Source organism: Mobula birostris, chromosome 5 (genome assembly GCF_030028105.1).
Source record: "Mobula birostris isolate sMobBir1 chromosome 5, sMobBir1.hap1, whole genome shotgun sequence".
NCBI classification, from domain to species: domain Eukaryota; kingdom Metazoa; phylum Chordata; class Chondrichthyes; order Myliobatiformes; family Myliobatidae; genus Mobula; species Mobula birostris.
Genome location: NC_092374.1, coordinates 15,426,996 through 15,440,810, shown reverse-complemented (window position 1 = coordinate 15,440,810; position 13,815 = coordinate 15,426,996).

The following is a 13,815-nucleotide window of genomic DNA, read 5'->3' as shown; positions in this document are numbered from 1 at the left end:
TTGAGGCGATGTGGCGGGGCTGTTGCTGACAGCGAGGAAAGACCCGAGGATCGATGGATTTATGCGCTGGGCTGAATTGGAAAAGTTGCGTTCAGGCCCCAGAGGGCATCGAAGTGACAGAACTCGAAGTTTGAACGACGATTTAAGTACCAGGCCAGATTGAAAAGGTCAGTGGGTCAGGGCCGGAGCTGAGGGGCAGGCTGTTTCAGTTTGCTGCTCCCTGACATTTACTCGGCTCTGCACTGAACTGAGGCTGTGGCTTCATGTCTGTGGACAGACTCTCTTTTGTGAACGTCAGTTCTGAACACTATTTGTGTGCTTTTATTGTCTGCATATTTTTTTCTCAGCACATAGGGTCCTTAACATTCTTTTTTAATGAGTTCTTTTGGGTCTCCTTGTTTTGTGTCTGCCGGTAAGGAGATGAATCTAAAGGTTGTATAATGAATACATACTTTGATAATAAATATACTTTGAACTTTTGAACAGCATCTGTCAGAATTGAACCTGACTGTTAGAGCTGTGAGCCATTCTGCCACTCAGTGGAATTGCCTTCAACTTTCTAAATTCAAATGAGAACAATCCTACCTCCTCCAATCTAACTCATTGCTGAAATCTCTCAGCCCAGATCCATGATAGTGAATCCTTCCTCCACTCTCTCATGGAATCTTCTATCTCTTCCGAAGTCTGGTGAACAAGACTGGACCCTAGTTGTGGCAGGTTATAAGAAGAAGTTAGCGAGAGTTGGCAAGATCCAAATATTAACTTTATTTCTCACACGTACATCGAAACATGCAGTGAAATGTGTCATTTGAAACAATGACCAACACAGTCTGAGCTTTACCTGTTGAATATTTCACTGTATTTTTATTTTAGATGCCTAATACCTGTCTTTTCTTTTTGCTTTGATCTTCTAAATTATCCTCAGTCCCATTAATAGAGGCGCTCAGACAGATGGGGTTAAATGGCAGCTTTGAGAGAAACACCAACATTCTGGGAATGAATTTTTATAAAAGCAATACATTTTTTAACATTACACAAACTAGTGAGTGTGCTTTCCTCTTACATTGCGGCAGCAAGGCACAATCAATCTTCAATGGGCCTCCCGTGAGCTTAAGATAAGTTTTTTTTATGGCTGGAGAGGGAGCAGTGTTCCGATACACCCTTTATCCTGATTTAAGTTTAAGGCAGTTAATAAGGTGCCGGAGTGCACCCTGCCTCCCTGCTGACAGAACTGACGTTGGTAAGATGCAGTCAAAGTGCCGGTGATCAGACAGCGGGTCTCTGGACTTCAAATGTAGCTAAGTGCTTATTGGAAGATAAGGGTTCTCTCGAACAAGCAGGTAAAGTTTAGCCTCCGCCACAGGAACTCTGGAACTGAACAGGCGAGAAACTATTGGCTGTTCTTTATTTCAGATTCTGAATAATTTAACGCTCAGTATGAAACTCTTTTACCTGCGATTTCAACAATGGGATAAAAAATGTCTGATAAAATATTCATATGAAGATTTTCTGCAGCGCTTTCATAATGACGGTCAAAATCTTTGTATGAACAGTTCTGAAAAGAAATTTCACCCAACAGTAGATATACCAACCTGGTGTTGTATTGTCTGTGAATATATTGGGATTATACTCAGTGACCATTTTATTAGGTACACCTGCTCGCTTATGCAAATATCTAGTCAGCCAATCATGCAGCAGCAACTGAACGCATAAAAGCATGGCGACGTGGTCAAGGGATTCAATTGTTGTTCAGACCAAATATCAGAATGGAGAAGAAATGTGATCAAAGTGACTTTGACCGTGGAATGATCATTGGTGCTAGCTGGGGTGGTTCCAGTATCAGAGAAATTGCTGATCTCCTAGGATATTTTTTGTACAACAGACTCTAGAGCTTACAGAGAATGGTGAGAGAAACAAAAAAACATCCAGTGAGTGGCAGCTAATGAGAGAGGTCAGAGGAGAATAGCCAGACTAGTTCAAGCTGATAGGAAGGCAACAGCAACTCAAAAAATCATGTGATACAACAGCGGTGTGCAAAAGAACATCTTTGAATGCACAACACTTTGAAACTTGAAGTAGATGGACTACAGCAGCAGAAGACTACGAATATATATCAGACATCCCACCCTGCAAAAACTCGTTTCAGGGAGGTAGCATCATCAATTTGTGGGAGACTTCCGGGAGAGGTGGGGTGTCTGCAATAGAGTAGCTCCTTAGCAGCTAGCCAACTAGTTTAAATAACATTAGCTATGCTAATGAACGAATGACACCTGTTAAGCTCACCTCAACATGTCTTTTACAGTCTTAACCCACCATGGGCAATAGAAAAGTCACTGTTGCAAACGGTGCAGTGAGCAACACTGTCATTATTTTTGACCCCTATTAGGCAGGGGTACACCTTAGTGTCGTCTGGGGTGACGTACGTTTTTTTTGGAACACTCTGCCACTCTGACTTTTTTGGGAACTCTCTTGCTCTCTCTATCGTGTGCGCTCTCTCACTCTTGGTCGCTCTAATTTGCGCTTGCTTTCTCGCTCGCTCTCGCTACTCGCGCTTGCTTGCTCGTGCTCTCTCTCACGCTTGCTTTCTCACTTTCTCTTACGCGGGTTCTCTCTCTCGTGGTCGCTCTCACTTGCGCTCGCTCTCTCGCGCTTGCTTTCTCGCTCTCGCGCTCTCTCGCTCTTTCTCTTGTCAGCGCTCTCACTCGCGCTCGCTCTCTTGCTGTCACTCTCTCTTGTGCTTGCTTTCTCGCGCGCTCTCTCTCGTGGTTGTTGTCACTCTCACTCGTGCTTGCTTCCTTGCTTTTGTGCTTGCTGTCACGCTCGCTCTCAAAAAATTCAGTTTCCGGGACATTGTATATAATTTGCAGGCATCAGGGAGCCACTATTAATATGCGGGAGACTCCCCGAACTTCCGGGAGAGGTGGGATGTCTGATATATTCAGTGGCCACTTAATTAGGTATAGGTCTAATAAAGTGGCCACTGATTATTTGGTTAGGATTAAAATACAATTTTCTATACCCAAATTTTTTTTTATTGGTAGCTACTTTTTCCAAATGTATTTGTCCAGGGTTGTAAATACTGCAGGAAAGGCAAGAATTTATTTCCCAATGAACAAAGAGGAAGAAAACTCTGGGTCTGTAGTTGCAGTGACAGGTGAGTATGGCAGATCTCTGCTGAGAAACATTAGTCATACAGTCACACAGTGTACAAACAGGCCCTTCAGCCCCTCTAGACAAAGCCCACCAACAATACACATCTAAATCAAGCTCAACTTCCACCCTAGCGATACAATGTAAGACTATTAAATTTTTCCCTGGTATGATATGTTGGATTCTTAAACTCACAATCTACTTTCTTATGATTTTGCATAAGAGAGAGAGGGGAGAGAAGGAGAGAGGGATAGGAGAGAGTGGAGAGAAGGAGGGGGGACGGAAAGAGAAAGGGAGAGGGATGGGGGGAGAAAGAGAAAGGGAGAGGGATGGGGGGAGAAAGAGAAAGGGAGAGGGATGAGAGAGAGGGAGATAGAGAGAAAAAGAAAGAGAAAGGGGGAGTGAGAGCAGAGGGTGTGTGATTTGTTGGTTGAAGCATTTCCTTATTGTATTGTTCCCTGTGATTTTTGACAATGTACAACACTATGATATCCACATACTCTGTATTTATTGTGCTGCCCTGGAACAAACAAGAAGTCAAAACATTTTAAGTCAGTTAGAAAGCTTTAGAAAATGTGCTAATGAGTGTATTTGTTCACATATGGTACTTAGTGTTGAAATGGGCTTAGCTTCATTTGATCAGCAAGTGGGTACATGGAAATGAAAAAAAACTAGAAAGTCGGATAGTTTTAGGAAATATTCATGAAGGTGCTTCAGTAAGGAATAAGAGCCTCAAATTTGACAATGCATCACAATGAATAAGAAATAACAACAGGAGTAGTCCATTTGGCCCCTTGAGCTTGCTCCTATATTCAGTCATTGTTAAGATGATCTTGCCCTCAGCTCAGCTTTTCAAATTTCCCTTAAGCCCTGATTCCCCATAGAGTAACAAATTTATTGATTGTATTCAAGAAAAAATCATGTGCTCAGTTCTGGAATACATTAGCAAAGATTCACAACCCTCTGATAGAAAAAAGATTCCTCTCTGGTCAGTAATGTGCTGCACTCTCACTCGGATGTATTGGACCAAAATCAGTAAGATTCAAGGAAGGCCACAACTGTACTTACCAGAGAACCTGGAACATGAAATAGTACATCTAAATGCAGACCCTTTGGCCCACAATGTTATGCCGACTTTTTAATCCAAGATCGATCTAACTCTTTCTTCCCGCATAGCCCTAATTTTTTCTTTCATCCATGTGCCTATCTAAGACTATTGTAATGACATCGATTTCCTTAGAGCAATGACTCCCCTTAGCACTATGTATGATCTGCTGTCTATGCATGTACATTGTTCTCTCTCTGCCTTGCTGCAGTGTGAATACGCCAATTAAAGCCATCTCCCACGTGCGTGCTTTGATTTAATTGATATGTAGTTGCACAGACACAGCAAATCGGTGATGAGCACAAACCTAAATGTCAGAAAATATCATGAACTCCAGTAACAGTCACAGGACGAAACAGCAAGAAGAAAGAGTTAAACTGTACGGAAGGCTGTCATGGTCGCTAACAAGGATCACATGAGTACAGCATAGCACACAGTAAAAGATGAGGCAAAGTTAAAATGAAAACAATGTGGTGATGGCTTCAGTCAGGGAAGTTGACGAATTCAATACTGCTAATCAAGCTTGGTTGTCATATATCGAGAGGGTTGAACTGTATTGTAAGACGAGCAAAGTGGCTTAGGAAAAGTAAGCCCCCACGCTTCTTAGCTTAATGGGTGCTAGGACGTATATTCTGTGAAGCAATTTACTAATTCCTGACAAGCCAGCAATCAAGGCATTCGATGAAATTGTTACAATTTTTAAAAATCACTTGAGCCCTAAACCAATGGTAATAGCGGAGAGATTTAGATTTTACAAAAGGAACCAGTCAAAGGATGAAAGCATTTCTGAATACACTGCAGAACTGTGAAAACTTTCCCACTACTGTGAGTTTAGAGATGAACCTTCTGTTGTATGTGGCATGCAGAGTCAAAGCACTCAAAACAGACTACTGTCAGAAAGAGACCTAACCTTAGACTGGGTATTGGCTTTGGAGGCGGTGCAGAGGAGGTTCACCAGGTTGATTCCAGAGATGAAGGGGTTAACTTATGAGGAGAGATTGAGTCACCTAGGACTACACTCTCTGGAATTCAGAAGAATGAGAGGGGATCTTATAGAAACATACAAAATTTTGAAAGGTATAGATAAGATAGAAGTAGGAAAGTTGTTTCCATTGGTAGGTGAGACTAGAACTAGGGGATATTGCTTCAAGATTCAGGGGAGAAGATTTAGGACGGAGATGAGGAGAAACTGTTTTTCCCAGAGAGTGGTGAATCTGTGGAATTCTCTGCCTTGGGAAGCAGTTGAGGCTTCTTCACTAAATATATTTAAGATACAGTTAGATGGAGTTTTACATAGTAGGGGAATTAAGAGCTATGGGGAAAAGGCAGGTAGATGGAGCTCAGTTCATGAACATGATCTTATTGAATGGTGGGGCAGGCTCAATGGGCCGGATGGCCTACTCCTGCTCCTATTTCTTATGTTCTTATGACCATTGCAATATCGTTAGAGACTGCAGCAAAACTATAGAAAAAGAGTTTAGAATGTGAAATGCACAATATGTCCCTGAATAGTTCAAAACAACAAAAATATTATTGATATGCCAAATCCCCCCAAGATGCAAATGAATGTTGGTTCAAAGAAAAAGTTTGCAGAAAGTGTCATGGACAAGGTCAGATAGAGAGAGTATGCAAGTCAGACAAAAAGCACAACCAAAGAGAAAAAACACACATTGAAAAGTTTCACACACAAAACTAAGCAAACAAATTAGGTGAACAATTTGAAACAGAATCAGATAACACAGTGTGTGACAAAGGTGAGCTGTCATGTCTAGAACTGCATATTATTACTGAGCAGATCACTAAATCATGTGGATCACAGTAGCTGTGTCTGGTGTAAAACTGAAACTGAAGCTGGATACAGGGACAGCTTTGTCTATAATTTCAGAGGCTGACTACAACAGATTGTTTTCTAAGATACCATTGGAGAAGAGCTCAGTCATACTAAAGACTTACACCAGTGAAAAAGTGTCTCCCAAAAGCAAACTGAGGGTGAATGTAATGTACAGAAGCCTACCACAGCTGTCAGAGCTTTGTGTTGAACAGTGGAGGGCCAGATCTGAATGGGTGAGAAAAATCCAACTAGACTGGCATTCAATCAAAGCTCGCAGTGTGACGTCAACAGGCAATGGCAGCAAAAATGGTAGCACTAACCAGAGACTGTCACAGCCGCTTAATGCTAATGAGAAGGTGTTTGAGAATGGGATTGGTCGAAGCAAAGGCATGACGGCCAGAATTGAACAGGATGAAGCAGCAACTCCAAGATTCCATAAAGCACGTCCAGTGCCTTATGCACTACGTCCTAAAGTGGATGCTGAACTGCAGAGCTTCAAGACATCTGAAATTCACTCCAAGGCGGAGTGAAGAGATTGGGCCAGGCCCATTGTCCCAGTGATCAAGAAAGAAAAGGCCAGAGCCGTTTGCATATGTGGGGATTTCAAAGTAAGCATCGGTCCAGTGTTGGGTACTGTGTAGTGTCCCCTGCCATGAATAGAAGATACTTTTGCATCTTTGCTAAGCAGATAGAGGCTTTCAAAGATTGACTTGTCACACGCCTATCTGTGAATGCAGATTGAGGAGTCAAATAGGATGTTCCTCACAATCAACACTCACAAGGGACCGCTCCAGTATAATCGTCCTGTCCTTGGCGTCGCATCAGCTCCAGCAATTTGGCAAAGAGCAATGGACTAAGTGCTCCAAGATATCCCAGGAACACAATGTAATCTTGATGATATCATTGTTTCTGGCAAGAATGATGAAGAGCACCTTCAGAACCTTGGTAAAGTGCTTACTAGGCTGAATGAGTATGCTCTGTGTGTGCAGAGAGCAAAATGTGAGATTTTCAAGAATGAAATCTCACATTATCGATATGTCATTGACAATCATGGCTTACATAAGTAATAAAGGAAGATTAAAGTAGTGTTACAAGCAGCCAAACTGGAAAATGTGTCACAACTCAGGTCATAATTGGGCCTTGTAAACTACCACCACCAGTTTCTCCCAAACATTGCTACAATGCTGCACTTATTGAACACACTGATGCAAATCGGGAGTGGTCAGAAAGATGTGAAAGAGCATTCATTGAAACAAACAGACTAATAGCATCAGATGAACTGCTTACCCATAATGACCCATCTCTGCCCATCAGACTGGTATGTGATGCATCCCTTTATGGCATTGGAGCCATTTTGTCACACACTATGAAAGATGGATCTGAATGTCCGATTGTGCTTGCTTCAAGATCATTGATGAGTGCAGAATACAACTACACGCAGGTTGACTGAGAAGCCTTTAGTCTAGCATGGGGAATAAAGAAGTTTCATCACTACCTCTACGGACAAAGGTTTATGCTAGTGACAGATCACTAGCCCCGTGTGTCTATTTTCACTCCGAGGAAGAGAATTCCAGTGATGTCTGCTACCTGCTTGCAACATTGGGCACAGTTCCTAGGAGCCTGCTCTTATGACATTGAGATCAAGGTTACCAAACAACACAGCAACACTAATAGCTTTTCACGTCTTCCTCTATTGGCAACTGAAGAAAAGAAGTAAACACAAAATAATCTGCAGACGCTGGGGTCAAAGCAACACTCACAACACGCTGGAGGAACTCAGCAGGTCGGGCAGCATCCGTGGAAACGATGAGTCGACGTTTCGGGCCGGAACCCTTCTCTTCATACTGTGACCCAGAAGTAACGTTTCACACAGCATTGGTGGACCAGTTGCCAGTAATAAATTCAGAAATACAAAAAAGAAACAAGTAATGATCTGACATTGTCAAAAGTCAATGACAGCACCATGTAAGGAAGGCTAGCTCATAGTAACCCTGTATTTCCAGAGTTCTCAGCAAGACAAGAGCAACTGTCGGTATGTCAAAGAATGTTGATGCACGGATCTCGAGTTGTGGTTCTCTCTAAACTGCGCACCAGAGTGTTCGAAAATCAGCATGAAGGACACATGGGTATAGTCAAGATGAAGAGTCTCACTCGGAGCTACTTGTGGTTGCTGGGAATAGATAAACAGATTGAAGACTTGACCAAAAGCTGTTCAGGACACTAAAAAAGTTCAAAATGTACCCCCAGTGGTCCTTGCCTCTCAGTGATGATCATGTCACTGAGGGCAACGTGGCACTGTCAACAGAGAACGTTGTCTTAGACAAGACACTGACCAAACACAATGTCACTCCACAGGTCCTGAGGCATACCGAGAATGTTGTCTTTGACAAGACACCTGCCAAACATGATGCCACGCCACAGGTCCAGAGGCACTATCCTGAAAGAAACAGAGTGCCACCCTAAAGACTGAACCTTTAGAACTGTGAAGTTAGTTATGGGCCATTACTGTGAAAGCATGTTTATTTGAATATGGTTTGTAAGAGGGAAATTGAATGTTTTGTACATATACAGTTGTATATGACGTTAATCTAAAGAGGAAGGAACTGTGAAGTTTGTATCTATTTCTTTTAGAGCAATGACTCCCCTTACCACTTAGGTATGATCTGTTGTCTGCGCATGCACATTGATCTGTTGCCTACACATGCACATTCTCTCTCTCTCTGTCTCTCACTGCAATGTGAATACTCCAGTTAAAGCCATCTCCTGAGTGTGAGCTTTTATGTAATTGATATGTGGTTGCATAGACATAACAAGGACCTTAATATATCTGCCTCTACCACCACCCTTGGCAGTGAGTCCCATACTTTTGCCACTCTACGTAACTAATCTACCTCTGACATCCCCCCCAAACTTCCCTCCAATCCCCATAAAAGTATGTCCGCTCATATTATCAATGGCTGCCCTGGGAAAAAGGTGCTGGCCATCCACTCTATCAATGCCTTTTATCTTCTAATACACCTCTATTATATCACCTGTTTCACCTGGAAAATGGGGTCTCATCTGCCAGGCTGCTGTTTAAAGACTTTATTTTGGCATTCAAGACCATCATACTCCAGAAATGGGTTGACAGACTGTCCTCGCTGGGTCTCAACACTTCCCTCTGCAAATGGGTACTGGACATCTTAACAGAAAGGCCACAGTCAGTCCATGTGGGCGGCAACGTCTCTCGTCCCATTACCCAGAGCACTGGCACTCCCCAAGGCTGTGTGCTTAGCCTGTTGCTGTTCACATTGACGCACGACTATGCTGCAGGATGCAGCTCAAACCATGTCAACGAGTTTACAGCTGACACAACAGTGACTGGCCTTATCAAGAAAGATGAAAAGAATGAGTGCAGAGAGGAAGAGGAGCAGCTATTGGATTGGTGTGAGAAAAACAACCTAAGCCTGAACAGGGAGAAGACAAAGGAAATCATTGTGGACTTACGAAGGTGCAGATCAAGAATATCCCTCTGTGAACACATGGCTACTCCGTAGAGAGGGTTAAGTGGACTAAATTCCTAGAGGTTCACATCATGGATGACCTCACCTCATCCCTTAATATCACTTCCCTGAACAAGAAGGCACAGCAGCACCTCCACTTTCTAAGAAGACTGAGGCGAGCAATGCTCACACCCCCATATTAAATGTGTGTTACATGAGCACCATTGAGAGTGTCCTGCATCTGAGTTGCGCTTTTGTACTGCTGGACATTGCTTGTACTGGCTGGTTACTTGATTTTATTTATTGTTTATTTATTTTATTTGTTTTATAGCATTGAGGACGAGAGTTGTAAACTCATTTTCGCTGTATCGGTGCATGCCAAATTGTACTATGCAATGACAATGAAGATATTTCATTTCATTTACAAGTTGCACCTCCATCTGGTATGGGAGCGGTCAAGCATCACACCACAAATGACTGTGAGAACAACTGAGAGGATCATAGGGGTCTCCCTACCATCCTTCGGGACACTTATCAGGAGCGCTGCATATGCAGGACCCTTAGTATTGTTAAGGATCCCACCCTTCCATCCAGCATCTTCTCTGCCTTTCTACCATCAGGCAGGAGACTCCGACGCATAAGAACAAGAACAGTCAAGATGAGAAACATTTTCTTCCCCCAGGCCATTAGGCTTCTGAACTCCTGGCCGCATCGTATTCAAGGTATCACTAGTTAATCTGTTCTATACCTTACAATATTTAATATTAATGTACTTTAGTTTGTTATTTATGTGTGATACACCCGTAGATTTTATCCTTACCTTCAGACGTTATCATCTGTTATGTGTACTACTGTGCTTCATACCCTGGTTCAAGGAAATGTCTGTTTCTATGTACATTATATACATGTATGTAGCTAAATAGCAATAAACTTCACTTCACTTGACTCCAGAGTTTTGTGTATGTCGTTCAAGATTTCCAGCATCTGCAGGATCACTTGTGTTTATGATTCCAAAGTTCTGGTATCTAGGTTGTAAGAGGCATCTCTGCAGCACAGAGATGAATCTGTTGGGTTTTTGACTCAGAGTTCTGGACAACTGATCTAGAGATGTGAGTTCAAATCTCATTTAATTCTCTTTAAATTCTGTTATCAATTTTTAAAACAGAATGTTAATATCACTCATGCCACCATTTAAAACACTGGACTACACTCAGTGGCCACTTTGTTAAGTATATATGTACATCAGCTCGTTAAGGTAAATATCTAACCAGCCAATCATGTGGCAGCAGCTCAATGCATAAAAACTTGCAGACTTGGTCAAAAGGTTCAGTTGTTGTTCAGACTAAACATCGGAATGGGGAAGAAATGTGAGCAAAGTGACTTTGTTGATGGAATGATTGTTGGTGCCATATGGGGTGGTTTGAGTATCTCAGAAACTGCTGATCTCCTGGGATTTTCACACACAGCAGTCTCTAGAATTTAGAGAGAATGGTAAAAAAAATAAAAAAAAACCTCCAGTGAGCGGCAGTTCTGTGGGTGAAGATGCCTTGTTAATGAGAGAGGTCAGAGGAGAATGGCCAGACTGGTTCATGCTGACAGGAAGGTGACAGTATCTCAAATAACCATACATTACAACTGTGGTGTGCAGAACAGCATGACTGAATGCAAAGATGTCGAACCTTGAAGTGGATGGGCTACAGCAGCAGAAGACCACAAACATACACTCTGTGGCCACTTTATTAGGTACAGGTGATACCTAATAAAGTGGGCACTGAGTATATGATACAGGTCTATCTCATGCTCTTGAGCAGGGGTCCCCAACCTTTTTTGCACCATGGACCGGTTTAATATTGACAATCTTCTTGCGGACCGGCCAACCCGGGTGGGGGGGGTGTTCAAGTAGAGTTAAACTCACCTCAACGTGTCTTTTACAGTTAGGGTTGCCAACTTTCTCACTCCCAAATAAGAGACAAAAGTAGCAGTCAAATCCCAGGACACTTTACCCCAGGAAAGACTACTATGACCACGAAGCCTTGCGCGGGCACCTGTGTGCGCATGCGTGACATGTGCATGTGGTGTGCTCATGCGTGTACGTGCTGATTTCCCCGCCCCCCCCACAAATCGGTTTCCCTTCATCTTCCTGACTATACTGTACATACATTATTTCTACTTTATATAGGCTATGTACTTATCATATCATTCCTGCTTTTACTATATGTTAGTGTTATTTATTTTCAGTTTTATGTGCTATTTGGTATGATTTGCTAGGTTATTTTTTGGGTCTGGGAATGCTCAAAATTTTATCCCATATAAATTAATGGTAATTGCTTCTTCACTTCACACCATTTCTGCATGAAAGATTTCATAAGAACGCTCTACCTTAGCAGGGGAAATACGGGACAAGGGTGGTCCCGTATGGGACAAACCAATTTAGCCCAATATATGGGATGTTCTGGCAAATACGGGGCAGTTGGCAATCCTATGTTCAAGTTCAACAGTGCGTGAGAGGGAATGAGGAAAGGTGCAGCTGACTCATATCATTTCCTCATGGCCCGGTAGCACGTGCTTTGTGGCCCGGTGGTTGAGGACCGCTGCTCTTGAGGGTAGGAAATCTGCCAATTGTGCCATGCTTGGTAACTCTAGACCCAATAAGCTCCTCTGCAGTGCCACTGCATACAAAAGCAATAAATGCCAGAAAGTCTGAGGAATAGATAAAATATAGCTAACGAAAGGAATGCTTTGAGTGTTATGCTGAGCTAAATACCTTTGACATTGTTATTATTTCAGTCTAGCAACCAGACAGTGCAAACTTCATTGACAGCACATTTTTTTTTGAGATTTCATCTAGAGGCAATTTGTTGTCCAGGAGTAGGAATCCAAATCCAATTTGTTTGCACTATTAAGTTATTACCATTTAGCCTCACAACTTAATTCAAGAATGGGTTGATATACAGTGTAATAAGAAGAAAACATACATTCCTGCCAGTACTTGCTTAACATATTAACTTTCAAATTACCTCAGCTGGCATATGATTAAAGGAGACTTGGTTTCTGTGCAGCCCTGCTGTGCTCTTAGTCAAGTTGACAGCATTCACCTTGCCACATTCTCGAGAGTTTTCACTCTTAGAGACATCAAATCATAGAGTGCTGCGACGTATTTGGGTGCTATGGTAGCGTAGTGGTTTAGTTGTTAGTGTGATGCTATTATAGCTGGGGGTGTTCCAGATTTCAGAGTTCAAATTTGGCACCATCAACAAGGAGTTAGTACGTTCTTCCTCTGTAACACATGGGTTTCCTCCAGCTCCAGAAGAGTCTTGTCCTTAAACATCAACTGTCTATTCATTTCTATAGATGCTGCCTGATATGCTGAGTTCCCCCAGTATCTTATGAGCATGCTGCTCTGGTTAGTAGGTTCATTGGTCGATGTAAACTGTCCTGTGATTAGGCTATTGTTAAATAGATAGGTCGCAGGGCATTGCAGCTCATCGGGCTAGAAGTGCCTGTTCAATGCTGTATTTCAAAATAAATGGAAAAAAATTAAAAACACAGAAATCAAACTTTCGACCCAGTTATTCTGTGCCAGTCTGTTTTTCTGCATAATCCATAAGATATTGAAGCAGAATTAGGCAATTCAGCCCATCGAGTCTGCTCCATCATTCTGTCATAGCTGATCACGGATCCCACTCGAACTCATACGCCTGCCTTCTCGCCATATCCTTTGTTGCCCTGGCCGATTAGGAAAAAATCAACTTCCATCTTAAGTATACCCACGGACTCACCCTCCACCGCAGTCTGTGGCAGAGCATTCCACAGGTTCACTACCCTCTGGCTAAAAAAATTCCTCCTTACCCCTGTTCTACAAGGTCACTCCTCAGTTTTGAGGCTACTCTGGTTCTGGATACCTCCACCACAGGAAACATCCTCTCCTATCTAGTCCTTTCAATATCCGGTAGGTTTCAATGAGATCCCCCTGCATTCTTCTAAATTCCAATCAGTAAAGGCCCAAGGCTGCCAAACACTCCTCATATATTAACCCCTTCATTCCCGGAATCATCCTCGTGAGTTTTCTCCAGACTCCCCAGAATGACAGCACACCCTTTCCTAGATAGGGGGCCCAAAACTGTTGACAATGCTTCAAGTGCAGCCTGACTAGTGTCTTATAAAGCCTCAGCATTATCTCCTTGCTTTTATATTCTATTCCTCTTGAAATAAATGCCAACATTGCATTTGCCTTCTTTGCCACAGAC